Source organism: Mirounga angustirostris, unplaced genomic scaffold, assembly GCF_029215605.1.
Source record: "Mirounga angustirostris isolate CCGP_5_RB_7025 unplaced genomic scaffold, mMirAng1.0.hap1 SCAF_8, whole genome shotgun sequence".
NCBI lineage: Eukaryota > Metazoa > Chordata > Mammalia > Carnivora > Phocidae > Mirounga > Mirounga angustirostris.
Window position 1 is genome coordinate 87,509,311 of NW_026991716.1, and position 27,517 is coordinate 87,536,827.

The 27,517-nt window shown below is 34.7% G+C and overlaps 1 protein-coding gene across 6 annotated transcripts in view; it reads left to right on the forward strand.

The window, feature by feature from the left end:
* GRIK2 (glutamate ionotropic receptor kainate type subunit 2) overlaps positions 1-27,517 on the forward strand; it is a 668,588-nt gene that overhangs the window by 124,869 nt on the left and 516,202 nt on the right. The window lies entirely within an intron of this gene.

Genomic DNA, 27,517 nt, shown 5'->3' on the forward strand with positions numbered 1-27,517 from the left:
GTAAACAACGATTTTCATGTCTGGTAGTATTACTCTATCTTTGATTTGGTATTTTTTTTATTCTAGTCAAATTATAACCTATCATTTGTTATACAGTCTTTCCATTAAATATTATTTTTTTAAGGAACTCATTTAATGCTAAGGTTATAAATTATCTAATGCAACTTTTATTATTAACTGGTTAATAATAAAAAGTAGAACATTTATTGTATTGAAATAGTCTAAAGCCCAATCTGAGACATGTTAGAGACACTTATGTCTGAGTCGGCTGCGTAGCCATCCTATCACTTAGAAAAGAATGAAAGTGATGTTGATGGAATAAAGGTCTTTTTCAGTGGGACAAATTTATGATGGTACACTATGCCCCTAACAAAAGGTATGCAGTATGGAAATGTATAAAGCAATGATCAAATAGCGTTTTCAGTATTTTTTTGAGAATAAACTCAGGTTTTTTTGTCTAGATTCATGGAAACATTGAAATTCTGAAATGACATGCATAATTTTTGAAGACATCTTCAAATCTTTAGTTCTGGAAAAAGGTAGAACAGGGAATGTTTTCTTAGTGGTATACTGATCCCTTATAGTTTAAATAACCTGAAAGGAGGCTTCCTATATTTTATATACTGTTCATTTACATGCACATAGCTATAATAAAATACAGACTTTCTTAGATTCAGTTAGAAATTTGGCTGCCTTCCCAGCAAAAGGCAAGTTTATGAAAACTGAATATCCTCATCTGTTAAACAAGTTGTCCTCTTCAGTCCTTGATATATATATATATAGATATATATATATATATATATATATATATATATATATATATATATATATATATATATATCTATATATATATATATTTTGTGATAACATGGCATCTTTTTACTCTGTTTGGTAATTTTCCAAGCAGAAAAACAACCTGTGTTTTTGACTGTGGTAGTTCACAGAAGGTAGTCTTGTGTTCCAAGTTAGGCTTCATTTATGGAACAAATTGGCCAAATTTTCAGGTCAATGTATAAGCATTGGTTAATTGCTTTTTTCTGGAATACATTTTCTGTCCCCTGCCCTTTCTTATTGAATAAGTTAAATTAAGGTGCTTATCTTCATCATTTTCACTTTTCATTTAACATATCTGTATGTTTTATAGGACATGTTAAAATACTAAATGGGAGACTTTGTGTGAGGGTATGAAAATCTGGAGAAGAGCCAGCATATTGTAGAGGAAAGAGGGCTGGTTTAAAACCAGGCAGACTCTAAGCTTGAAACCCAATCTTACTACTTGCTAGCTGTGAAACTTTAGGCAAGTTGCTTACCTTGTGTGAGTCTCAGTTTGCAGATCTGAGAAGGGAGGTTAAGGTTAAGAGAAGTAAAATGTAGTGTATGAAAAGGAGTCCTCATAGTAGATGATCAGTAAATTGTATGAAGATGTTATTGTTAGACAAGATCCAAAGAAAATTTGAGCCAGTTTATTTTTTTTACTTTTACTAAAATATTAAATATGGTATTTATCTTGTATAGGGAGTCCAAGCATCCCCAAATGTAATATATTATACTTTAAAACTGGTAGCATGATGTATTTTACTTGGGCAATAGGGAAGTGGGAAACCATTGGTTTGACTTTTAAACCTCAATTTTAATTATGAAAAATGTGTTGCCTTCTGAGCAGATATTGAGTATTTAAAATCAACAGTTGTGTTTTTACTCAGTGCCTTTCTGTTCCTCAAGAAATATTTGGTTACTTAATAAAGAATCATATTAATAGGCTAAAGTTATCTTAAGATCTTTGTGTACAGAGAGAGCAAATGTTGGTTCTAATACTTATAGTGTATATTAACTGTTTTTGTTTCACACTTCTCATAGTTAGGAATTGACTGTCTGGTATCACCATACGATTATGTGATTATTTTAAGCTGCAGTCTTTTCAACCTAAAGGTAATCTTCTTTAGACATGGAGAAATGTATTTTTTTTTTTTTATTCCTCACAAAAAGAGCCATTATGAATGTTTTGGATTCCAAGTGTTTTTGAGTTATTAAGACTACAAGATGAAGTGTTTATTGGAGTGTGTCTTGTTGTTAAGACAAATATGTTGGTGATAAAGTTTTTAAAAAGTGCTATAGCTAGTGTTTGTTTACTTGTAGTTAGAGAGAATACAGTCATTCTTAATGCACTGCAGCATTTAATGACACTTCTGTGTATAATAAAAGCACAAAGTACTTTCATTAGTTAAAAAGATGGAAATGGCCTTGGGTTCTACTGCCTTAGGAGCATTCCTTTCTCCTGTACTCTGTTTGAGCTTCAAGCATATATAATTTTCTTTTGTTCAATATGTAATTTGTCAGCTAATAAGCAAAGATTTATTTCACACCTTTTCTGTGGTGGATGTTCTGTTAGTTATGCAGAATACAGAGATTGTAAGACAAGGTAAGTAAGTAGCTTCCCATCACATTGGAGAGATAATAAATTGTCTACCTGAAACAGTAATATTTGCTGATACATGAGTAAGTGACAAACAGTATTTCCCAAAGTATCTATGAAACATTATTTCTTCGAAATGCTCTGAGAAAAAATATTCTATGGCCAAATGTATTTGGGAAATGTCTGATATATATTTCTTTTAGAGATTTACAGTAGACTCTAGCATATTAAAGAGTCTGAGAAGGCCTGCAGTAATGACGCCGGTAAAAATTGTTTGGGCTAGAAAATTTCCAGGCTTATTCTATGTCCTGAGTATCTCCCATAGAATGAATCCACTTTTAGAAATGCTCCTTGATTTAAAATCTAAATAATCCAACTGAGCATCCTTTTAAAGGATGTGAAAGCTTCCTTTCTATGATAAAATGCTGATTTAATAATAGGGTCACTTTAAAAAATACATTATTGAGGGCAGTGGAGACTGTTACAACTTTTCAGGAGCAAAGTTTGGCAAAACATGCAAACATATAAAAAAATATAAATGCTCTTTGGCTTAGAAATCATACTTCTAGAAATTTATGCATATTCCAGAGCTTTTAATGGCTAAGCCTTGCCTCTGAACTAAGGATAATCTCATCAGCATGCTATACAATATCCTTTGCAACATTTCCCAATACACCTTGGGATATACAATATGTGTTGCTGAGATGAAAAACAGAGACAGATTTATGGAGGTCTGAAAGGTTGGGAAAAGATTCATGGATCAGGTGGGACTTAAATCAGCCTCAGTGGATGGGCAGTATTTTGATAGGAGAAGAGACATCATTATACACTTGATACTCCAAATTCTAAATCCAAAATGAGTTACTTGGCACATTGTGGAGTTAATTAAAGACTAATGCACACACACACACACACACATTTTTTTTGGTTAGTGGTGCTATTTTGTCAGGCAGTGTTCTAAGCACTTTAGTATATCTCACTTAGTCTGCAAAACCATTCCATGATATGAATATTATTCTTTTCCTCTTTTATGGACCTAAAGAGACTGAAATTTCATGTTATCTTTCTGGGTTATACTGCTAGTGAAAGTTAGAGATTCGTAACCCCATTTTAGAGCCTTATTTTAGCCACTTTCTTACCTTTTTGTAAGGGAATCATCTAATTAAGTCAAGTACAAAATACCTTCTCTATCTCATTCTTGAGGAAAATGTGATTTCTTCCTTATCATACTGAAACCCTCGATCTTTAATTAAGTTATTGATGAGATACTAAAATAGAAAAGATTATGAATGACCACTGTTACTTGAGTTGCAATTGTACATATGCAAAAAAAAAATGCCCAACTATTTATGAAAATTCTGAACTTCTCTTGCTTTGAAATGAAACCAGTCAGGTGCTTATTTGGGTCTTTATATTTGACTCTCTTAAGAAATTTTATAAATTCTAATTTCTGTAGGGTTCATATGGGATAGTTTTGGTAAGTTGCCTCTTTTTTTTTTTTTTCCTCTTTTAGTACCATCAGCCAGAATTAAGACTAAAGTTTGGTTTTTATTTATTTATTTATTTATTTTTTATTTTTTTAAAGATTTTATTTATTTATTTGAGAGAGAATGAGAGCGAGCACATGAGAGGGGGGAGGGTCAGAGGGAGAAGCAGACTCCCTGCCGAGCAGGGAGCCCGATGCGGGACTCGATCCAGGGACTCCAGGATCATGACCTGAGCTGAAGGCAGTCGCTTAACCAACTGAGCCACCCAGGCGCCCTAAAGTTTGGTTTTTAAATGAGCTAATCTATGCACTATCCGTAGCAGAATGTATGAGAAATGTATCTGCCTGCAAATATTGACTGGAAGACATAGATTACCTCAAAAATTACAGGGAACCTATGGGGATTCCAAAAGTATTCTAACTTTTTTTAAAGTCCAATTTATTTATAAACTGTTAATAATGAGGATCATGTTTAGAATACTAAAGTAGTGAGGATTCTTAAAGTCATTATTTTCTACATTATTATAAAGAGAAGAGAAATATTTCCCATCCCATAAAATTCTAAATAACTATCCATATTTTTCACACTTTTTCTGAATTTTTGTAGTAAACTGCATTTTGTAGTAAACTTCTATCCTCCAGGAAATTTCTCTAACTTTAAGCACTTTCTTTAGTGTTTATATATTCTTTCATACATCAAACTAATATGTGAGATGTTTGATAGAGCTCAATAAGCGTCAGAAATAATAATGTACAGAGGATAGAGTAGCTATTAATAAGCAGCTATTGTATGTTTAATATTATAGATATTGAATAGTCAAGTAAGAACAGGAAGGAAAAAGTACTTAAGGAAGAGAGTACATTCAAAACACTGATTATTTTATGCTTCTAATATTCTCAGATTTTTTTTTTTTTTAAGATTTTATCTATTTGAGAGGGAGAGAGAGAGAAAGAGAGAGCACAAGAGGGGAGGGGAGGGCTGAGGGAGAAGCAGACTCCTTGCTGAGCACAGAACCCGATGTGGGGCTTGATCCCAGGACTCAGGGATCATGACCTGAGCTGAAGGTGGACGCTTAACCGACTGAGCCACCCAGGAGCCCCTCAGATCTTATATAGTAAAAGGACCAGGGACTTTTTGTTTATCTGGTATCCATTTTCATTTGGCACTTTGTTTGCAACTCTGTGTATGTGTAAAGTGTATGTGATAGTAAACAATATGAATGAGAGTTATAAAAATACAAAACACCAAGTGATCACATAGAGTAAAGCACAACCTCCTAAATATTCTCAGTGTATACACTGTGCAATGAGAAATGATGTAATTACAGCACCACAAAGCAGAGTAATGTCTTGAGGTCTTAGAGAAAAATCTAGTTTTGTTTATGATTGTTTTCATGGAAAATATATCCAATTATATTAAAGTTTTCAGAGTTACTAATTTATATATGCAGGACATACCATGTTTTTACATACACAGGAAATTGAGTTTCTAGAAAAAAATTCCCCAAAATTAAAAGACAGTTTATCAAATAAAAGAAACAAAATTGTAATGTTTGACTATGTTAGCTTTCCTCACTCACATAATTATGTTTTTCCAGAAAAAAATAAGATTTCTAGATTAGAAGGTTTATAAGCAATTTCTATAATTAGTTTTTCCAAAGAAATGAAAACATAAAAATTACTATTTCGAAGATAAATGCCAATTTCAATGTTTAGTAACTAAAATTGCTATATCTATTCTGTCTGAGAAAAGAAAACTATCATATAGACTAAACTCCATCCAATTTTAATAGACTTTGAGTTATGTTTTATAGCAGGCCACGTTCTTGGAATTTATTAACAATGAAAGTATTGAGACAAATCATTAATTTTACTAGCAAATCAACACCTAACAAGCTTTTTATTTTCCTGTATGTTTTTAGATGTATTATTTTATGGAATCATTCATTCAGGGAATTGGCCATTTAAAGCATCTTCATGCAGACTTTTATTTGTGGTTTTTTTGTTGTTATTACTATCTTTGTGTCCTTGAATTTTATATTGCATTAATTGGCAGCACAAAACTGTGTTCCAAAATGATGGAAATTTTTGATCTTCAATTATTCAAATTAAAGTTTTGTCCAAGGTTAAAAGACTGGTAAAAAATTAGTATTAATCAGAATTTGAGTAGAGTTATTTTATTTTAAGGTAAGATGAAATGAAATAAAGTAACAAGGTAGTTTTAATTAAGAATTATTATTATGCAAGGGATAAATGTTGTCTAGTTTTCTTAATAGTAAATTAGAATTATTTTGAAATAAGTTGTCATGTGTAGTAAAATAACTACTGCCTCTGTCTCTTTTTTTCTGCATTTTTTATGCATTTTATGCATTACATAGAGAAGATAGGAAATAACCTAATAGGAAATAACCTAATGCATTTTATGCATTACATAGAGAAGATAGGAAATAACCAAATATAAGGAGCTCAACTTTATTTTAATCCACATATAAAAAAAAGAAAGTTTAACTTTCTGGAAAATCCATTGGTTGGATTTCATGAATTTCAATCAAAAGTAAGACTTTTAAAGTGGGACAGAGTATTTGTTTATCCTTAATGAAGTTTCAATGACTATTTTGGGCATTTGTTTTCATGAATAGTTTGAAAGTATTATGGATATAGTGTCTCCTTAGAAATTGCATTACTATAGATTAGATATATGCCTCGTATCTCCTTAGAAGTTATTAGAATTTTAATGCTATATGACTATTTTCAACAATTTCCTTAGAAACTAATCATTTAGGTTCTTTTGCAGCAATTTAAGCCATGAAGTTAATTTTAGTGAGTTTCTCAAAAGCACCTGTCATCTCAAATGTCAGGGCTTTGCCCCACCTGATTTTTTCTTTTCTTTTCTTTTCTTTTTTTTTTTTTGCTTGACACCAGGTCCTTTCCCCTTTCTTGCCCCTTTCATTTACCTAATCACTGTTCATCCTTTTGGTCTCTGTGTATTAGTCCAGATAGGGTAGGTTTTGATGCATTATGAGAAAAGACCAAATCTCAGTGGTTTAGCATAACACATTATTTCTCACTCACACAAGTCTACTATAGATGGAGATGGCTGTCAACACCTGTTGGACATATAGCATGAGCAAAAAATAAACATTTGTTCTTTAAAATCACTGACATTTGAATTTGCTATGTATGTATATACATATATATGTATATACATATATATGTAACAGATATTTAAGTTTTTAAGAGAGTTGGTATTAGAAAATTAAGATAGCAATCAATTTTATCTACTAGAGGTGTGGCTGGCATCTGTGTTCATCTCCCTCTCTGTCAACTTTAAATCTAAGATTATGAGGTTTAATAAATGAGATACTTAGAAGAAGCCTAAGGCCCGTATAGTATAATTCCTAAATGCAGACAGTAGTGAACAGTAAGTAGACTACCAATTTTTTGGCTAGCATTTGACCACCTCACACTATATTTTACAAATTAATTATTTAAATTAGTAGGAAACTTAAGAGTTGCAGGCTCTTGAAGGCAGTATAAAATATTTAGCTCACCAGGGGTGCCTGGGTGGCTCAGCTGGTTGGGTGTCCAACTCTTGATTTTGGCTCAGGTCATGATCTCAGGGTTGTGATATTGAGAGAGATTCTCTCTCTCCTTCTGCCCTCCCCCTACTCTCCCCCTCTGGGGGAAAAAAAAAATGATCTCACCCAGTTAGAATGCATTTTTTTGCTTTGTCCACATGATGCCAAGTGTGTAACTTGACAGTTTTCAAAAACTAGAGACACTGAAATGTGTCTTGACAAAAAGCTGATGAGAAGTTAGGTTATTTAAAGAAGGCTATACATACATGTTCATTTTAACCCAAGAAGAATACAGTTTGTTTTTTTAAAAAAGATTTTGTTTGTTTATTTGAGAGAGAGAGAGCAAGCAAGCATGAGTGGGAGGGAGGGGCAGAGAGAGAGGGAGAAGCAGACTCCCCCTCTACCCTTGCTGAACAGGGAGCCTGATGCTGGGGCTCCATCCCAGGACCCTGGGCTCATGACCTGAGCTGAAGGCAGATGCTTATCCAACTGAGCCACCCAGGTGCCCCAATTTAATTGTTTCTGATAGAATTATTTACCTTTTGTTTCTCACATATTCAGTCATGCAGAAATGCTAGTTTATGTTGAGGGTAGGTCTATATTATCAGCAGGATGAATGTTTGTTCTGGAGGTGAGGCTGGTGTTTATGGTCAGCTCCAGAAGTTAAGTCAGCCACATGAGTTACTGATCCTGGGGTTTCAGTATTCTACCAGTTATGGTAGTGTGTAGATTCCTATTAATGACAACGAATTAGAACCTCTTCACCTTTTGGAAGATCCTACTACCAGATATGTAGGAAACTAAGGGAAAAACATGTTTTTGTTTAAGATTTAATTTATTTGAGAGAGGGAGAGAGCACAAGCAAGGAGAGTGGCATGGGGAGAGGGAGAAGCAGGCTCCCCGTTGAGCAAGGAGCCCCATGAGGGACTGGATCCTAGCACCCCAGGATCGTGACCTGAGCCGAAGATAGACACTTAACCGACTGAGCCACCCAGGCACCCCTGAAAAACACATCTGATACAGAAACCTATAGGAGTTTAATTAATAGTTCTCCTCTTACTTTAAAAGGTCTGACACCTTTAAAGAACAAATTCCTGAATTTCAGAGAAGAGCAAGCTGTTGAAATCCTTCATATACTTTCGTATTCTGGTTTTAATTTCCTATGCTTCAGGATAAGTCAAAATTCCCTGTTATCCAGCACCCACTTTATAAAAACTAAGAAGTTTACTGTGAACTTCAGACATAACCTGGGTGAGCAACTTTATGAAAATAATGTGCATGTGTAATTATACACTGTCAATTCTGTTATATGAGGAGAATGATCAACTTTGCATATTAATCAGGCACAGTTTCCCACTTTCCTTCTCTGAGTATCAGTGCTGTTTTAAGACCATATAATGTAACAAATAAAAAAGAGAGGAAAACAAACAGCACTACCAGTGCTGTAGAAAGTGTGATATAATGAAGAATGGAATGGGAGTGAAGTACAGGGGGACACATTGAGACCATGGAGTCAGCATGCATACACTGAAAAAGCCAACGCTCTCTGGAAAAGTAGTAGATTAGAAGAAATTCCCTAGATGTGTACACAGACCAACTCTTCTCTCTTGGATCCTGTCTCTGCAGATGGCTCACTTTGTGTTATTCTCTGTAATCACACTTAGCTTCAGAAAAGAGAACTTTCATCGCTGTGATCATTTTTAATATTCTTAATAGGATAATAATTTGCTTTAATTTTCACCCTTACAATGCATTTCATGATTTAGTAAATATATGATACTTTTAAAAACTGATACTTATTGACAGATGTAAAAAAAAAATAGAAAATTAAATGGGAGAGTTGTTAGAATTTTTAATAATTAGGGTAGATCTATAAAACTATACAAAATTGCTTGTTGTTAAATATTAAAACAGAAAGAAAAAACATAATCAGTGTGTTTCGATTTGTTTGTTGAGATACTTGTTGGATAATTGAAAACTACAAAGGTAACTGCTAATTTACATTCTCTCACCTTAAATATGGAAGATCAAATAATGGCTGATATATTGGCTAGTACTAGTTTTCTAATTCTAGATGTGTATTTGGAGAAAGTCATTTTTCTCTAGTTGGGTGGGGCTTTATTTAGGGGACATAGTCTCAGAGTTTAATGCTGCCTGCAGCTTCTCATGACACCTAGAGAGGAAGATCACTAGCCAGAGAGGAAGGCAATTTCTCATCTCTGCACACAGATTTTAGTACAAATGGATGGCATAGAGAGGGCAAATGGAGTGACCCCTCAGGCCATGGGTCCTTAAGAAAACCGGGTTTTCCTGGGGTTCAGAGAAGGCAACACTTCTCTTAGCAGGTTCCAGTGGGTACACACCAGTGTCACAGATCTGACCTGTGTCCAGTAGCCTCAGGCTGTCCCACAGTGAAGTCCCAGATTCTCTTTCTGTTGGGTCCAACAGAATGTGGCCTCTATTCTTCAGAGTAGACAGATCAAAGGCACAAGGTATCTACTTTCATCAAAGATGGCAGGTGGCCTAAATCAGCCCCCAAGCAAAAACAATCTGCTTGTCCTTTTAGGAAAGTTAACTATTAACCTATCACACACACACACACACACACACACAGTACTGTCATGCAAATTAAAATGGCTATATTATGATCAAACTCCATTAGCTGATTTCAGATTACAGGCCCATAGGCTTTATCTCCTTCAGGAACAAAAGAAAGGAAGTCTCTTTACAAAATGGTATTTGCTTAAGAATCCCTTAAAGCTCAGCAAAAGAGGATGGCCTCGGGGGACCTCTTAGCAAGACAGATATATTATGGTGATAATAGAGAACTGAAATTTGGAAGAAAACTTGACTTAAAAAGTCAATTTCTAATTAAAAAAATCAACTGTCATTTACCAGAAGGGATTTTTTTTTTTTTCCGGAACACGTCAACCACTTTTTGATTTTGTGATTTTGATGAAGGCCAGTCTTGCCTGCTTTTTCCATCACTTTGAGGGTAACCTCAAGCTGTGCACAGAGGTATTCCTGTGCTCTTCAGATCACATTAGGAGCAGATGCTAGCAGTGACTATCTTAACAGTTCATTTAAGGGAATGACGTCTCATACTTTAGAGGCACCGTCTAGTATGCATACTTCAGTAACATTCTGTAAAAACATTTTACAAAAATAGGTGCTCTTTTCTTGTCCACCCACTCTTCTCTAAGGAAATTTTGGCAAGTGATGACTAGTGGGTGATTATGTGTTTAATCCTTCCCTGTAGTGTAAGGCTTTATCACAGAGTCCCTCAAATAGTTAATTCTTTTCAAGAACAGGTTAATTCAAAATGTCTTCCAACAAAGCATGGAGGCATGGCATGGAGTTGTGGGAGGTGTATGGGCTATGGTGTCAGACTGCAGGCTGTGCATCCCCGCTGTACCACCTAGTGTGATGGGTAACGCTGGGCAAATTACTGAACCCACCTTTACTTCATTTTCTTCAACGGTAATATGTGGATAATCATAGAGTTCCTGCAATGAGAATTAAATGAGTTAATTCATATAGAATGGCGAGAAAAGTGCCTGGTACTCACTTAGTACCTACTAAACATTAACTGTGATAATACCAACTAACTACATTTGAAATCTGTGGGGCCATAGATTTTGGAATTAAGAATATTTGAGATTTTATGGGGTGCCTCGGTGGCTCAGTCAGTTAAGCATCTGCCTTGGGCTCAGGTCATGATCTAAGGGTTCTGGGATCAAGCCCCAAGTTGGGCTTCCTGCTCAGCAGAGAGTCGGCTTCTTTCTCTCCCTCTGCCACTCTCCCTGTTCATTCTCTCTCTCTCATTCTCTCTCAAATAAATAAATAAAATCTTAAAAAAAAGAATATTTCAGATTTTAGAAGTTGTCTGTACTCTATATTATGTAATAACTATTTTAGGGTCTGGCGCAGAAACTTTTTTCAAGGATTTATTTAAGAGAGAATGCGCATGTGCCTGAATGGGGGGAGGGGCAGAGGGACAGACTCTTCAAGTAGAACTCCTGAGATCATGACCTGAGCTGAAACCCGAGTTGGACGCTTAACCAACTGAGACACCCAGGCGCCCCTGGGGCAGCAAGTCTTAATCAAACGCTTTGGTATTTCTGCAGTCAAATCTAGAAAATACACTATAGAGGATGAATAAAAATTATAAATAGCCTCGATCAGTTCAGGTTAGCTTTTGCTGCCAAGCAAGTGACTAATGAAACAGAACAAAATAAAAATCTTTTTTTTTTTGTTAGAGATTTTTAGATTTTTAAGTTTCAGATAAAGAATTGCAAACCTCTATTATGTTTTCTTATGTCCCTAAGGCAAACTGGACCCTACAATAGGATGGCAAGAATTCTTGAAACAATAGCGGCAGACCCATTCTCTTTAGTTCTAAAAGTATTGCTGACTCAGGCCTCACTATAGAGGAGGTTGGCTTCATCTGAGGGTCCTTCTACTCAGTTAGGAGTGAACAGACATCACACATGGATTCCTTACTAAAATCACTCTGCTCAATTTTCAGAAAACATGTTTTCATATTTTGGTCTTGCTTCACTACTTCAGAAATTTTCCTCTATAAAAGATATTCAGGGTGCCTCCAGCTAGAGCTCTTGTCCACAGAAGCATTTAGCTTTGGATCATCCTATTTTCTTTCAGAAAGCTCCAAGGTTCTACTGATGCCCAGAGATAGGGGCCCACCTCCAAGGTTCCAAAGGTTCCACATTTCTCTGTTTGCTATCAGTAGATAAAAGTAATCCCTATGTGGACAATGAGGTTTCATTGAAAGGTTGATTTAAAGTTTTAGATAAGAAAATGCCAAACCATCTACCTAATTATGTATGTCCAGAAATCATAACTCATTTTGTGTGTTTCCCCCATTCTGTATATTCACTACATGATGGTGTTACAAATTCATGGCATTCCTTTTTATCTTTATTTTTGTTTATTTTTATCCCATTCACCCATAGCAATTTTTTTTTTTTGGTTATGAAATTTAAGGTAAGATGAGAAAAGGACTTTTTATGCAACTTAACTGGCCCTGAGAAAAGTTAATTTGCTAAAACATGAGGTTGATGCTAAGACTTAGTCTATGAATATCTTCTCTTAAGGGCAAAATCCATGCCTTTCACTCCATCTGATTAGTGGTCCAAATGGAGTGTTAAGTTGGATTTCTTTCTCATCCACAAAAAACTGGAGTGTCTAGGAGCCCTATGTCTGCCCAAACTGAACTTGCATTATTATTCATTTACCTTGTTTCTTCATAGATTTCAAAATTCTTTTGGGGGTGTACTGATAATGGCAAAACACAAAATACAGTTTATACAATTCAATTTATCTATCTCCTTCTGTTTTTTAGCTTCGTTACAGTATAACACCATCAGCGAATTAACTTTGTAGAATTTCACTTGACATTTAGAAAAGTGATGGCTAAATGAATGCCTTTCCACCCAATAATTCCATTATAGTCTCCAAGGCTCACCACTCATTAATTGCTTTGCTAATTACTTTATGAGAAATTGCTATTTGATAGGTTTTTCTCCTTTTTCTTTCTAAAGTCATTGACAGTTGCTATTTGCTTACTAGATAATTTAGGATAAGTTACATAATTTATTTGAGCATTTGCAAATAATTTCAACATAGTGAATTCTGAATTGCCCTTGTGATACGATGTTCTCTGTTGTTCTATTTTTGACATTTATTAATTCAACCATTTATTCCACAAACGAGTTCTGAATGTTTATAATGAGCAAGGCATTAATCCAAATACTGTAGAATTTATAAAAGCATTGTTGTGCTAAAGGAGCTTATAACCTATTAGGGAAAAAAAACTAAAAGAATTCAAGGTTGAAGTGATAAATGCAGGGAAGTAGCAAAGTCCTATGGGAATTCAGAAGGATGGAGATCACTTATTGCTGGGGATTTAAAAAATGGTTTAATGGAGGAAATTGCTTTCAGTAGTATATTAAAGGATAAATGAAATTTATTTTTTATTAAAAATTGATTTAAATATTACCTTTTTTGTTGATCAGGAGACGACTAGCTAGGTAAATAACAGTACACTTCTAAAATTAGGTTGATATTAAAAATCAATAGATGTCTGACTTCAGAATGAACAGATGGCAGCCTATGCACTATACTGGTACATACTGGTTGAATATGAACTTTACCTATAAATAATGACACAAACCTACATTTCTTTACATGGAACATGCTATTGCATTTTTAAAAAGCAAGTTAAGCAGGAACATGCATAATATGATCTATTTGTATAAAATTGTACATGTAAATAACTGCCTGAAAAGATGTTCAACATAGGTTGAATAGCATTTCAAATGATTTTGACCTACTTCTTTGTATTTTTCTATTTTATTTGAACTGTGAGTCAATTTTACAAAAGAAATCAAGTAATTTAAAAATAATTATGTCAAAAGTCATTGTGAACAATATTTTAACTGTTAGTCATAAATTAATGAAGAACATGACAATTATAAGAAAATTATAGCTATGCTTGTGTATTCGTGAAAATAATGCAGTTTGGCAGGAGCAGAGAATAGGTGAAAAAAAATGAGAAAAAGACAGATGAAATAAAGTTGGAAAACTAATTGTTAGAAAATCCTGGAAAACCTTAAAAAATATAAATTTGACCTTATGTGATTGGCAAATGCAGAGAGGGGCAACTGAAGTTTTTCAGCTGAGTACTGATTACTAAAAATATCCTCAGACAGAAGTTGTTTTAGATATAATCTTAAGAAGAGATTTTTGGTGACCAAGACTGGAATTAAGGGGACTATTTAAGAGGGTAATGCAATAATCGGCAAGGAGGACATGGAATTTGACAGTGGCAGTAGAGATGCAAGAGAAACATAGAAACAATTTTTTTTTTTTTTTTTTTTTAAGGGAAGATAAACGGAACTTACGCATTGCCAGGGTAAGGAAAGCAAAAGAGAGGGAGGAACCACGGACTAATACCTGTCGTATTAGCCTAAATAAACCAGTTATAATAGAGCTACAGGTTTATAAGAAAAGCTCAGAGAAAGCAGAGAGTGTTAGATTTGGAAGTGACCATTTATTTTTATCCTTTCATTGTATGTAGGAAAATGAGAGAGAAGTTAGGTGACTCATCAAGTTTTACAGTTAAATGTTGAGTTTAAATACATTGTGCATGAAGTGTGATAGAATATTCCATTGGGATACCTGATAAACCCATTAGAAATATTAGTTGAGAGCTCTCTCAAGACCCATCTTGCCCTTTAGTCAAAATTAATAATTCCTCTGTGGTCCCATAGAATTAGACATACTTCTAATACAGTATTTACAAAATTGTATTTCATTTGTTCGTATTATTTGTCTCTACCGAGACCTCAGGAAGGAAAGGACCATGACTTATTCATTTAAAAAATATGTATACAATGCTTAGTCCAGTGCCAGTACTGAAGGCACTCAAAATTGTTTGAATGAATAAACAAGAAAGGTGGCAAGGAACATACATATTTAAGAGTCTTCCTGGAAGTAGTAACAAATCTATGGGAGTGAAAGTCCTCAAGGGAGACTATATAACTGCGAAAGAGCTTCCCCCGGTTGAGCTCATTCACCCACATAGGTATAGATACAGTTATAGATAGAAAGGAATATTACCCCTTTGCTGGAGAGTTCCAAATATATATTTAAAGCTCTAATCTCTTTCCTGCATTACAGATAAGCCAACATCCTAGGCCATTCCCTTAAAATCAAGGATTCCAACATTGAATGAATCATGGCTCTCCCCATGTAGTCTGTTTCTCCTCTCTAAGTCCTATTTTGGTTAATTGTGCAACTATCTAGTGTATCAGAAATCTGGGATTTGAGATTTTCTCATGCTCCAAATCTGATTGTTGTTCTATTAAGTTTAGTCCCTGGGATGCCTGGGTGGCTCAGTTGGTTAAGTTTCTGCCTTCAGCTCAGGTCATGATCCCAGGGTCCCTGGGATTGAGTCCCTCATTGAATCCCCTTGCTCAGCGGGGAGCCTGGTTCTCCCTCTCCCTCTGCTGCTTCCCCTGCTTGTGCTCTCTCTCTCTGACAAATAAATAAAATAAAAAATAAATTAAAAAATAAATAAATTTACTTCCTGAGCATCTCATATATGTATGCCCTGCTCTGCCCCTGCGTTCTGCCACTGCTTCTCATGATTACAGTTCTCCTAATTGCTCGACTAGGGACATTGCAATAACTTACCAACTTGTCCCTTGGCTCCAGTTTTATCTGTGTCCTCAAGCCCCCACCATTAGAGAACAGAATTACCTTTATAAAACACAAATATCGTTTTATTTAGTTCTTTAAAAATGCCACAATGGCTCTCAATTGCTCAGGTTACAACTCACATGAGTGGGTGTGGCAGGGTGCCTGCTGTGTTTTGAACTGTCTCTAATTTCATTGCTATCCTTTACTCACTGCTCCAGCCATACTGACCTAATTACAGCTCTTCAAACACTCCATAGCATTTTGTACCTTGTTAATTCCTCTTGGAATGCCCTTTTTTTCTACTCTAAATTCTAGTTCATCTTTTAAGAACAAACTCAATTACTACCTCATTTGAGTAGCATTCTCTGACTTCTGATAGAACTGACTACTTCTATTATGCCCTGAATATGCCTTATGCCATGTATAGTTTCTATCACACATTATTGCATATACATGCCTATAAAAAAAGGGTTTATGCCAACAATTCCATGAGAATAGAGACTGTCTTAGCCATCTTTTAGTCTGGCACCAGATGCAGTGCCTAGCAGTTAGTAAACACCAAATAAATATTTATCAACTTCTGCATAGAAGAACACTGATGACTGAGAAAAGATTATTCTTTCTTTTTAGTTAGTTAGGTTCTTATTTGTGACCTCACTTTTAGGAGAGAGGTGGGAATGAGGATAGATTTCAGAAGTTTAAGGAATTAGAGAGTGTAGACTTAGATTTGGTGAATGTGGATAAAGAAAAATGTATGGAATCTCAAAGGTGTATAGAGACCCAAGAGATTTTAGATGGGAAGAGATCTAAAGAAGAGTGTGGGCTGTCAAAAAGGAATCAATGCAAACAAACAAACAAACGGATCTGAGTTTTAAGAATATGATTCTATATGAGGAAGAGAGGATCTATATGAGGTCCTCCATGAGGAAGAAGAGAACAAGGTGAATAGGGAGAGGACTTTGTCCTGTGTGTCTTTATATATTCAATGTTTTTCACAAAGGATTATTCAATATGTTTACATAGAACTTTAGGAAAGGAGTAAGGGTAGAGATGAGGAAAAAGAAAAAAGCCTGGAAAAGACATAGGGAAAAGATGTTGAAAGTGGATGAGTTGAGTAAATTAATATTTAAGACAAAATGAACAATTAGATCCGGCTTATATCAAACTTTTCCATTTAATTGTCAACATAGGTCTTTCCTCAATCCTTGTCTTTTAGCACACTTACCATCCATAACCACATTGGGAAACGAACTTGAGACCAGGATGTAGAAGGTTTTATTGCCATGATAAGCACTTCAACTTTGGTCTTTTATGCAGAGGAAAGCTTTTTCTATGCCCTGAGTGTGTTTTTGGAAGTGGTGCTCTAGCTCGATTAAGTTTACCTGGCTAGAAGAAGTGATAAAGTCTCCAAGAAGAGCAATTATGAGGCTAATACAAGTATCCAAGCAGAAATAACAGTGTGGGGATTAATTTATCAGTGAGAACAAAAAGAAGCACCAATGTGAAGTATATCAGAGGAAAATTGGCAGAAATTGCAAATCAGTTCACTTGGGGGTTAGAGAAGAGGCTGAGAAAAGTCTGGGAGAAGGAGAGAGTGGTACCTTTTGTACCTTGTTGTACTCTCTTTGGAACAACCTTTATTCATTCTGAAAGGTATCTTTGTGCATTTGAAAGGATTTTTAGTCTGCACAACTGTCCGGAAAAGGCAAGACCATTTGAGGATTTTAAGGCTCTTTAAAAATAGCTGAAATGCCTCGCAAGGCTATCACACCTTGCATGTTAACAATGCTGTTAGACCATTCATGCTGATAGGGCACTGTAGAGACACTGAATTGTGCTCTGGTTTTGAGTATGAGTTCCTAGCTGCAAGAGTTCAGTGATTTTACTACATGACAGCTGTTGAATCACTTATTTTCATTATGAAAGAAATTAAACATCTGCCCTCATGGTTAATCACAGTCCATGACTGTCCAGTTGTTGCTGTCACTGGAACTTATTTATCACAGTTTTATAGCATTTCTACATTTATTTATTTTTTTATTTTTTAAAAGATTTTGTTTATTTGACAGAGCACAGGCAGAGGGAGAGAGAGGGAAAAGCAGGCTCCCTGCTGAGCAAGGATCCTGATGTGGGACTCAATCCCAGGACCCTGGGATCATGACCCAGGCCAAAGGCAGCCGCTTAACCGACTGAGCCACCCAGGTGTCCCGCTACATTTATTTTTCATTTGTCCTTTCCTACTTATGAAGTTCTGATTTTTAATATCATAGATCTTTTCTTTCATACCTTCTTGACTCATTGCCATTAAGAGAAATGAATTTACAGATTCAAGAAGGAATCTTTACAAAAACTGCACACAGACTAAGGAAATGAACACATTTTTCCTGATTATCTAAAAAAAAATTGAAGGTGGTAACTAATCAGAGGCAGAAGCTGTTCTATAAATCAGGTTTTAGCTTTTTTTAAAAAACAGATAATTTACACAACTTAGCTATATTTCAGGTCTTCAGAAAATAATCTGAGTTGAGAAACAGATTCTTACAACTTTGTGTCTCTTGTTACTAATGACTTTACTTTGTTTGATATTGGTTGATTAGACACTGGTATTAAAGGGTACTACTGAATGCTTTTAGTTTCTGCTTCTAATATGGAAAAGCTTCAGCTAGGTTGTGGTGTTCACATATTTGAGAAAGGAATCATTTTTTTAAGATATGCTGTTTCTGGATAGACTATTTTATTTTCTTACACTCCAAATATTAAATCTACATGCTAATACTATAGTGAGTGGTTTTGAAGGCATCCCAAATTATCTGAACCATGTGTGAAAGATATCTGTATTTTATGCTGGTCTTACTTTTATGTAAGATGCACTCTCGGTGCAATAGATGGAAATTTTTGTGAACATTGTCACGGAGAGATGACTTTATGTATAAAATTCCACTTAATGGTTTTACTTATAAATAAGGGCTATTTTTAATAAATAATGTTTGAGGAGCACAGTCTTTCTTTGTTTATAATTCCTTTGAAGAATATTATCCTACAAAACAAGAAAAATGGTAACTTATATCCTTGAGCTACTAAATAAATCATTCTAATAACACTGAAAACAAAACAAAACTTGCCAATTAAAACATCAACAAAATTTTAGTATTTTTCTCTGAGGAAGAATAAAAGATTACTATCATAGTGATTTTCCTCAAGGCTTTTGATTTTTCTTTCCTTTTTTTTTTTTTTCCTCCTTACTCTAAACCAGCAGATTTATAAGCCGTGTACTTGAACAGCAAAACCATTTGCCATTTGGTAGAATTGGCTGACATTTCATTTTTTCTGGGCAGATTGTGGATTAGTTTGACATTATTTTGCTGGGTTCTGAGCTACATCATTAACATATTGCTTATGACTAAACGCAAAGTAGTTTCATTTTGTGACATAATACTCCACATTTTCTACAAGTAGTAAAAAGTATGATTTGTCTGAAAATAACTAGGTATTGCTCCAGTCTTATAAAAAAGACCCCAGAATTCTATTAATGTAACAAAATGTATCACTAAAATGGTATGTCAGAGGGGAATGAAAACCCCCATAAAGGCGTGATGTGTTTACTGTTGATATCTCTAAATCTTGGCTAGATATGAGAAACATTCATGAAATATTGGGCTTAAACTGAGATCACATCAGTATGGTAGCAATATCGCACTTGTCAACTTAACGGAATGTTACTGCCTGGTTGTACCACATGAAAATGAAAATTCACTTTTTGATTGAAGTTATAATTCTTTCCTGTCCATGTTGGATAACTTTTTGTTTTTAATGTAAAGAAAATAAGAGCCAGGCAACTGTATTACAAGATGGCTTTGTTTGGAAAACCAAGGGAATAACAAACTGCTGATCATTTTTTAATTGAAGTGGTGATTAAATAATAACCAGTGCTGTTATTTGGGTTCTTAATATGTTTGCTCACATCCCATCTTTCCTTCACTGAGTTAACTCTAGTCTATAAAATAAATGAGGCCACATTGTACAGTTGCTGGCTCCTCTTCTATTTGAAAAGCAATTGCAGTATTATCCTTGTAGATGATATGGATGAGCTATGTTGAACAATTCACTTGCTATGATTTTTCCCTTTTCTTTCATAATGCTGACATATTTCATGACAGAACATCTCGTTGCTGCAAAATGCTGCTTTTACTGACAGTAAGCACCTAAATGAAGTATTGTGCAAATGTTTTGGTCACACACACTTTCGTGTTGAAGCAAAACATCAAACCAATTAGCAAGCCATGCTTCTAACATAAAGTATACAAACTGCTAGCAGGTTTTAATGCATTTTTTTCTCTAGTTGCATTAATGGATTTAATTCTTCCTAGTTGCATGATAGAAAAATCTTAAGGGACAAACTATAATTTTATGGTCATCTAAGATGATTATTGTACTAATTAACTATTATTAATTCCATTTTCCATTTGTTTCCTTGACATCTTGAAAAGATAAAGGAAATTGTTTTTCTGAACTTGTTTTTAACTGCCCCCCACTCTTTTTGGTACTGAAAGGTGTTCAGGAATGGTGTGCGTTGCTCCAACATACTCTATTTCTGCTGTACATTGGAGATGACCTGGTTTTTGCAATACCTTAGATAGAATGCTATTAAGCCAGGAAAAAAATGCATTCAGTTTTCAAGAAGGATCTTAGGCATATCAGGCACATTTTTTCATTCTAGCATGTTCATCTTCTTCTAATTCACCTTCTATGTTAGGTTTTATCCAAAGGAAATCTGTACATTCAATTTTTTCCAGGTACAAAATCCAGCAGGGTGGTAGTAGGGATGAGCAGCACACAGACAAATAAGAACAGTACTTAGAAAAGACACTTGCAGGAATTACATCCCTTTAATTCTAATTATCTGCATATTATTATTTTTATTCTGATTTATGTTATGCTTTTAGACATAACATGACTTTACTTTGGCTCCAGAATTGCCTTTGATATTTTTAGATAGTTATTTATCAACCAGTTTGGGTTGTAATCAGATTATTATTATTATCAATATCAAAATTTCCCTTAGTGAAAAATTGTTCATATGCATTCATCCAGATTCTTCCAATGGGTAGTAATTCTTAGTTAAAAGGCCAGATTTATTCTAGCTTTAATCAATACCACATTATTGCTATCTAAATGAGCTTAATATTTTCCATTTTTATCTTCATACTGAGGAGCAAAAAGATAAAAATTCTAAATATATGGCTTTTGAAATGAGTGGTATGCTCTTGGTCTATTGTGGAAGTGGATCAAAATACATTGAGGCATGCTAGCTCCTTTAGGTGCCTGGAGTTTTATTTAGTATATTATTCTGATAGAATTTGAAATGATACTCAAGTAGGCAAGAGGAGTTAAAGTACTTCTGAAACCGATCCACTTATTCTCACGGAGCACTTTTGGCTCTCCACGTTTGACACCTTGTTATTTATAATTCCTTTAAATATGAAACATTCTTTTCAATAAAGACTAAAAAGGAATTTAAAATATATTTTATTTCCCTTTTGTTGACAAATCAAGAGGCAATCTTATTTTGTTTGATGAATATTGGTTCCAGCCAGAGTAGGCCCATTGCTGTGTCCTCCAAAGCCAGTTGATAAAAACGAACTAGCATTTTAATCAGTTGTTTTGTGTTACAAAGTGAGAATGGCAGTTGTTTTGGTTTGATTGGTTTTGGTTTGTTTTTGTTTTTGAGCAAACCGGGGAGACAATATTTCAGGGAGTGACAGAGGCAGAAAGCCATGACTTTTTAGTGGTTTCTTCATCTGTGTTCCAGGATTTGTGGCCAGATGGGCCTCTGTGCCACAGAGAGCAGGTGATCATCTTGGCAAGGTGGAATGGCTTGAGAGGCTTTCACGTTGTCCTGTAAACTTGGGAAAACTATTAATTTGCTATTTAATTAAAGAAACATGCATAGAGTCATTAGCTGACCTCCACAAGTCATCAGTGACACGGCAGGAAAGGGAACAAAAGACTCTTCTTTTCAAGTGCACTGCTCGACATATGCCCCTGCCATCGAACAAACCAATTCAGCAATGCTAGAGGGGATGCCTCAGGGTGAACAGTCATCTCTTAGCATGTGCCTGTCACGCAAAGATTTTCCTAAAACCATCTCCATTGCACTATTGGCTTAAAGAAGTCTGAAATATAATGGAGATGAAATATCCAAGATTGGACTGACTGCAATGGAAACTGCAGTAAAGGGAGCAACTCATTACCATAGAAACAAGAAAGTATGCCCCAGAACTGTTAGAACTAATAAACGAATTCACTAAAGTTGCAGGATACAAAATTCATATACAAAAGTCTGTTGCATTTCTATACACTGATAACAAATTATCAGAAAGAGAAATCAAGAAAACAATCCTGTTTACAATTGCGGCAAAAAGAATAAAATACCTAAGAATAAATTTAAGCAAGAAGGTGAAAGACCTATACACTAAAAACTTAAAGACATCGATGAAAGAAATTGAAGATACAAATAAGTTGAACGATATACTGTGCTTATGGATTGGAAAAAATTAATATTGGTAAAATGTCCACATTACTCAAAGCAATCTACAGATTCAATATAATCTCTACCAAAATTCCAATGACATTTTTCACAAAACTAAAACAAATGATCCTAAAATTTATATGGACCACAAAAGACCCTGAATAGTCATAAACAATCTTAAGAAAAAAGAACAAAGCTGGAGATCTCATGCTATCTGATTTCATACTATACTATGAAGCTATAGTAATCAAAACTGTATGGTATTGACATAAAAACACACACACTGATCAATGCAACAGAATAGAAAGCCTAGAAATAATCCCAATCATTATGGTCATTTAAGTTGCAACAAAGGAGTACAGAATAAAAAAAGGGGAAAGGACAGTCTCTTCAGTGAATGGTGTTGGGAAAACTGGGCAGCTATATGCAAAAGAATGAAACTGGACCCATTACCTTATACCACACACAAAAATAAACTCAAAATAGATTAAAGACTTGAATGTAAAACCTGAAACCATAAAACCCCTAGAAGAAAACATAAGTAGTAAGCTACTTGACACTGATATTAGTGATGCTTTTTTTCGATCTGATTCCAAAGGTAAGGGAAACAAAAGCAAAAATAGACTACATAAAACTAAAAAGCTTCTGCACAGTGAAGGAAACCATCAACAAAACAAAAAGGCAACCTACTGAATGAAAGAAGATATTTGCAAATCATGTATCTGATAAGGGGTTAATATCCACATATATAAAGAACCTGTACAACTTAATAACAACAACAAATATCCCACAAATAATCCAATTAAAAAATGGGCACAGGATCTAAATAGACATTTTTTTTTCCAAAGAAGTCACAGAAATGGCCAAAAGGCACATGAAAAGATGTCCAACATCACTAATTATCAGGGAAATGCAAATCAAAACCACAATGAAATATCACCTTACATCTATCAGAATGACTATTAAAGACAAGAAATAAATGACTAAAAAGACAAGAAATAACAAATGTTGGAGAGGATGTGGAGAATAGGGAACTACCCTTGTGCACTGTTGATGAGAATGTGGATTGGTGCAGCTACTATGGAAAATGGTACAGAGATTTCCTCAAAAAAATTAAAAATAGAGCTACCATATGATCCAGCAATTCTACTACTGGGCATTTGTCTGAGAAAAGGAAAACACTAATTTGAAAAGGTATCTGCAACAGGATGTTAATTGCAACATCATTTACAATAGCCAAGATATGCAAATAATTCAAGTGTCCATCAATAGATGAATGGATAAAGAAAATGTGATATATTTATAAAATATGATATATATATATAAATAAATGCTGTGGAATACTACTAAGCCATAAAAAAGAAGGAAATCTTATCATTTGCAGCAACATGGATGGACTTTGAAGATATTATGCTAACTGAAGTAAGTCAGAGAAAGACAAATACTGCATGATTTCATGTATGTTTGGAATCTAAAAAACAAAACAAACTAATGAGATGACAAACAAAACAAAACAAATCCCAGATTCAGATACAGATAACAGATGGATGATTGCCAGAGGGAAAGGAGATTGGAGGTGAGGGCAAACTGGGTGAAAGGGATTAAGAAGTACAAACTTCCATTTATAAAATAGTAGGTCATGGGGATATAATGTACAGCCTGGGGTTTATAGTCAGTAACATTCTATTAACTTTGTAAGATGACAGATGGTAACCAGATTTATTGTGGTAAACATTTCACAATGTATATAAATACCAAATCACTATGTTGTACACCTGAAATTAATATGTCAATTATATCCCAATTAAAAAAAAATGTATGCACAATGTCAACAACATTTGAAACCAACATGACTCTTGATAACAACACATTATAACCTATCATCTTTTGCTTACTGAATAATTTTGGTTTTGTGTTTTCACTATAAAGCATGTGGCTTGTATTTGCAGGACTAGCACTGTCTCAAGATGCTATGATATTCAGTGGGATTATTCAGAATATATTCTATATTCAGAATATAGAATGAATTGATCTAAGAATAGTAATAGCAACTGGACTCCCAGGTATACAAATAAATTAGAGAGTAAAAATTACACTGATCTGTGTTTTTATTGTGGCATTGTGTATTTGACAGTGCTAGAGAGTGTTATCTCCCCAGCCTAATTCTTCATATAATTAAAATTACCATTTTAAGCATTAGTAATTTTTTAAAGTTTTTACCACTTTTAATAGAAAATTTTATTATAGGCACTGCATTCTTACTTAACTTTCTTATACATAGTACATTAAAAACATTTAAATTTTTTCTAGACAGTCTGGGCTCATAATTAGGACTATCAATTATAGTATTTTGCTGTGACCCATAGATATCCTCAGTAACTTTTGTTTATTTAGCCCTGCTTGTATTTACCCCAAATAATTCCGATCTAATATGGTCTGTCCTGCCTACCACCTATAACTTCACTGGTGTTAGTGCTCCTTCTTCATGTTATTCATTTAATTATGATTTCCTATCTATGTGAATAGGTTAAAAATGTCTAAAGAACAAGAACAAACAGGCTTGAGTAAGCACATGAGACTTTTCTTATGATTAAAATGCGGGTGCCTTGGGGCGCCTGGGTGGCTCAGTCGTTGAGTGTCTGCCTTCGGCTCGGGTCATGATCCCAGGGTCCTGGGATCGAGCCCTGCATCGGGCTCCCTGCTCGGCGGGAAGCCTGCTTCTCCCTCTCCCATTCCCCCTGGTTGTATTCCCTCTCTCGCTGTGTCTCTTCTCTGTCAAATAAATAAATAAAATCTTAAAAAAAAAATGTCAGTGCCTTTATGAATGTTTTATGAAATTAATTTCTACTACCCAAAGATGTCTTTTATCAACATCTAATTCTAGCCAAATTTCATGTGGTTGCAATTCTGGATGGCTAACTTAATGATAACTGGAGTTATTATTCTATTTTGAAATTATTAGATAAAATATGGCACAAATGAAAAAACCTGTCATGTAGAAAAAAAGTTTCAGGGCTCATCTAGCAAGTCAGTTAAATAATATTGAATCAATCAACAAATAATCATTACTTAGAGGCAGAGATTGAACTGTCACTTCATACCATTGGTTAGATAATGATTAACACAGACCCTTGAAATAAAAAAATTAGCATTTCTGAATCGTAATTCACTTCTGATACAGAGAGTAAATCTAACTTTTTTGGTTTTATTTACATTTTTATAAAGATTGAGGGCCACTCGGGTGGCTCAGTCAGTTAAGACTCTGACTCTTGGTTTCAGGTTAGGTCATAATCTCAGGGTCCTGGGATTGATCCCTGTGTCAGGCTCTGCATTCAGTGGGGAGTCTCCTTGAGGATTCTCATTCTTCCTCTCCCTCTGCCGCTCCTCCCATTCTCTCTCTCTCTAAAATAAATAAATAAATCTTAAAAAAAGAAAGATTATAACATACCAGATTGTGTGTAAAAACCATACATCCATACATAGCAGAGACACATAAATATTTGGTGAAATAGGCTCTTTATAAAGAAAATATATCCCTAATGGGCACATATAATAAATATGAATTACTGGAAAGTTACCTCCAAATTCCAGGACACTAGTGAAGCTATCATGGAAATGGAGGAAAGGAAATAACTGGATTATTTGCAAGCTTTTCTTTTAAAATTTTAAGTGATTAAAACAGAAAATTAAAATTTTGAAACAACTAATTTATTATCTCAGATTAATTATGATACGTTTTAAAGTTAATTTTTGGGTGTCTGTAACAAGTCATCTGCTTAGGAGGGGTAGTACTAAGTGACAAGCAATCTCCATTTCTTTTTGTGGGTTTTTAATGGACATTCTCTTGCTTTCTTTGCTAATATGACATCTCTCAAGTACATTAATTTTTTTGTCTCCTATTTTGCATTCTAGATGAGTGAGTCATAAACCCAACTTTCAATGGCCTAAGTCATGTCTGCACAAGAAAAATATTCTTTAGTTGTAGTTTTTTCTCACATCTTAAAACACCAGGAATTCTGCCTTAGATCTCTGGTTTTTCAAAAGGTGGCAGTAACTTTATTTACAGAATAGAAGTAAATTTCCATGCCTCAGTTTCTTAAAAGTAAAATGATGGGATTTTAGCTGCGTGATTTCTAAAGTTTTTCCCAACTCTAAGATTCATTGAATCATATTAAAGATTGGAGGATGAGTGTGCGTCCATTGATATTTGGCCTTTGGATCTGGTCTACCTGCCAAGAAATAATTATTTTCTTGGCAGCTTCTCATGAAAGGTCAGAGTTTCTTGGCATTTTTTCATCTGATCTTTTAATATTCATTCAAGCATGGCTGTTTTTCTGTGGTCAAATTTGTGGTCTGTGAAGATGTACATTCTTTTGCGATTCCATTTTCTAGGATTTTGAGTCTATTCTGACAATTTATATCAAAACATATAAGAAGACCGGTTGATGGTTCAAGTGTCAAATTAAGTTCAGCCTTTTGTAGGAAATGGCAAAGAATCTAATGTTCATTGGAAAATTATGATGAAAATTTATGAGAGGCAAACTTTAGCTAAATGCCAAGTCTTTCTGACAACTAGAATCAGCCCAAAAGGAAAATAAATGCCTTGCACAGTGTGAGTTCACCATCAATGGGTGTATTCAAAGAGTAGTTGTATAGTTTTACCATGGAGATTTTCAAAACCTGTGACTGGTTGACCTTGTCTCAAGGTTTTTTCTCATTTCAGTTTCTATGAGTGCCAAATAAAATATAATTATATTGATTTTGGAAATTTGCTTGAGTAAGGATTCCATGAAGAATTAGACTCAGAACATCTGTCTTTCTCAGCTAATGCATAGGAAGGAAGTCCTGATATTTTACAGTGATATATTAGAGCCATTAAGCCTGGATTTCAACCCCAATCTGATTAGCATAAGCAAGAAAAAGAGAAAAAGAGATATTTTGGAGGATATTCATAGTTTGCAGAATTGAATAAACAATTGAAATCAAGCTTTGGACAAAGATGGGGACCATGGCAGCCCTAAATCTCTCCAGCAGAATTTGTGGACTGTGAGTTGATGACTCAATTTCAAAACCCTTCTATCCCTGGGTGTCTGAGTTTAGTATTCAAATTTCCAAGAAAAACTGATGGACCTACATGAAGTAATAATACTCCTATGGCCAAAGCAGGGAGTATGAAAGGAGGTTGGTGGGAGAGGAGCCCCTGCATACTGTGACCACCAGCCCCACCAGAATCAAAGTCTAGGAAGAATACTGGTTAAGAAGGGTCCAGGGTTGGGATCTTGAAGAAG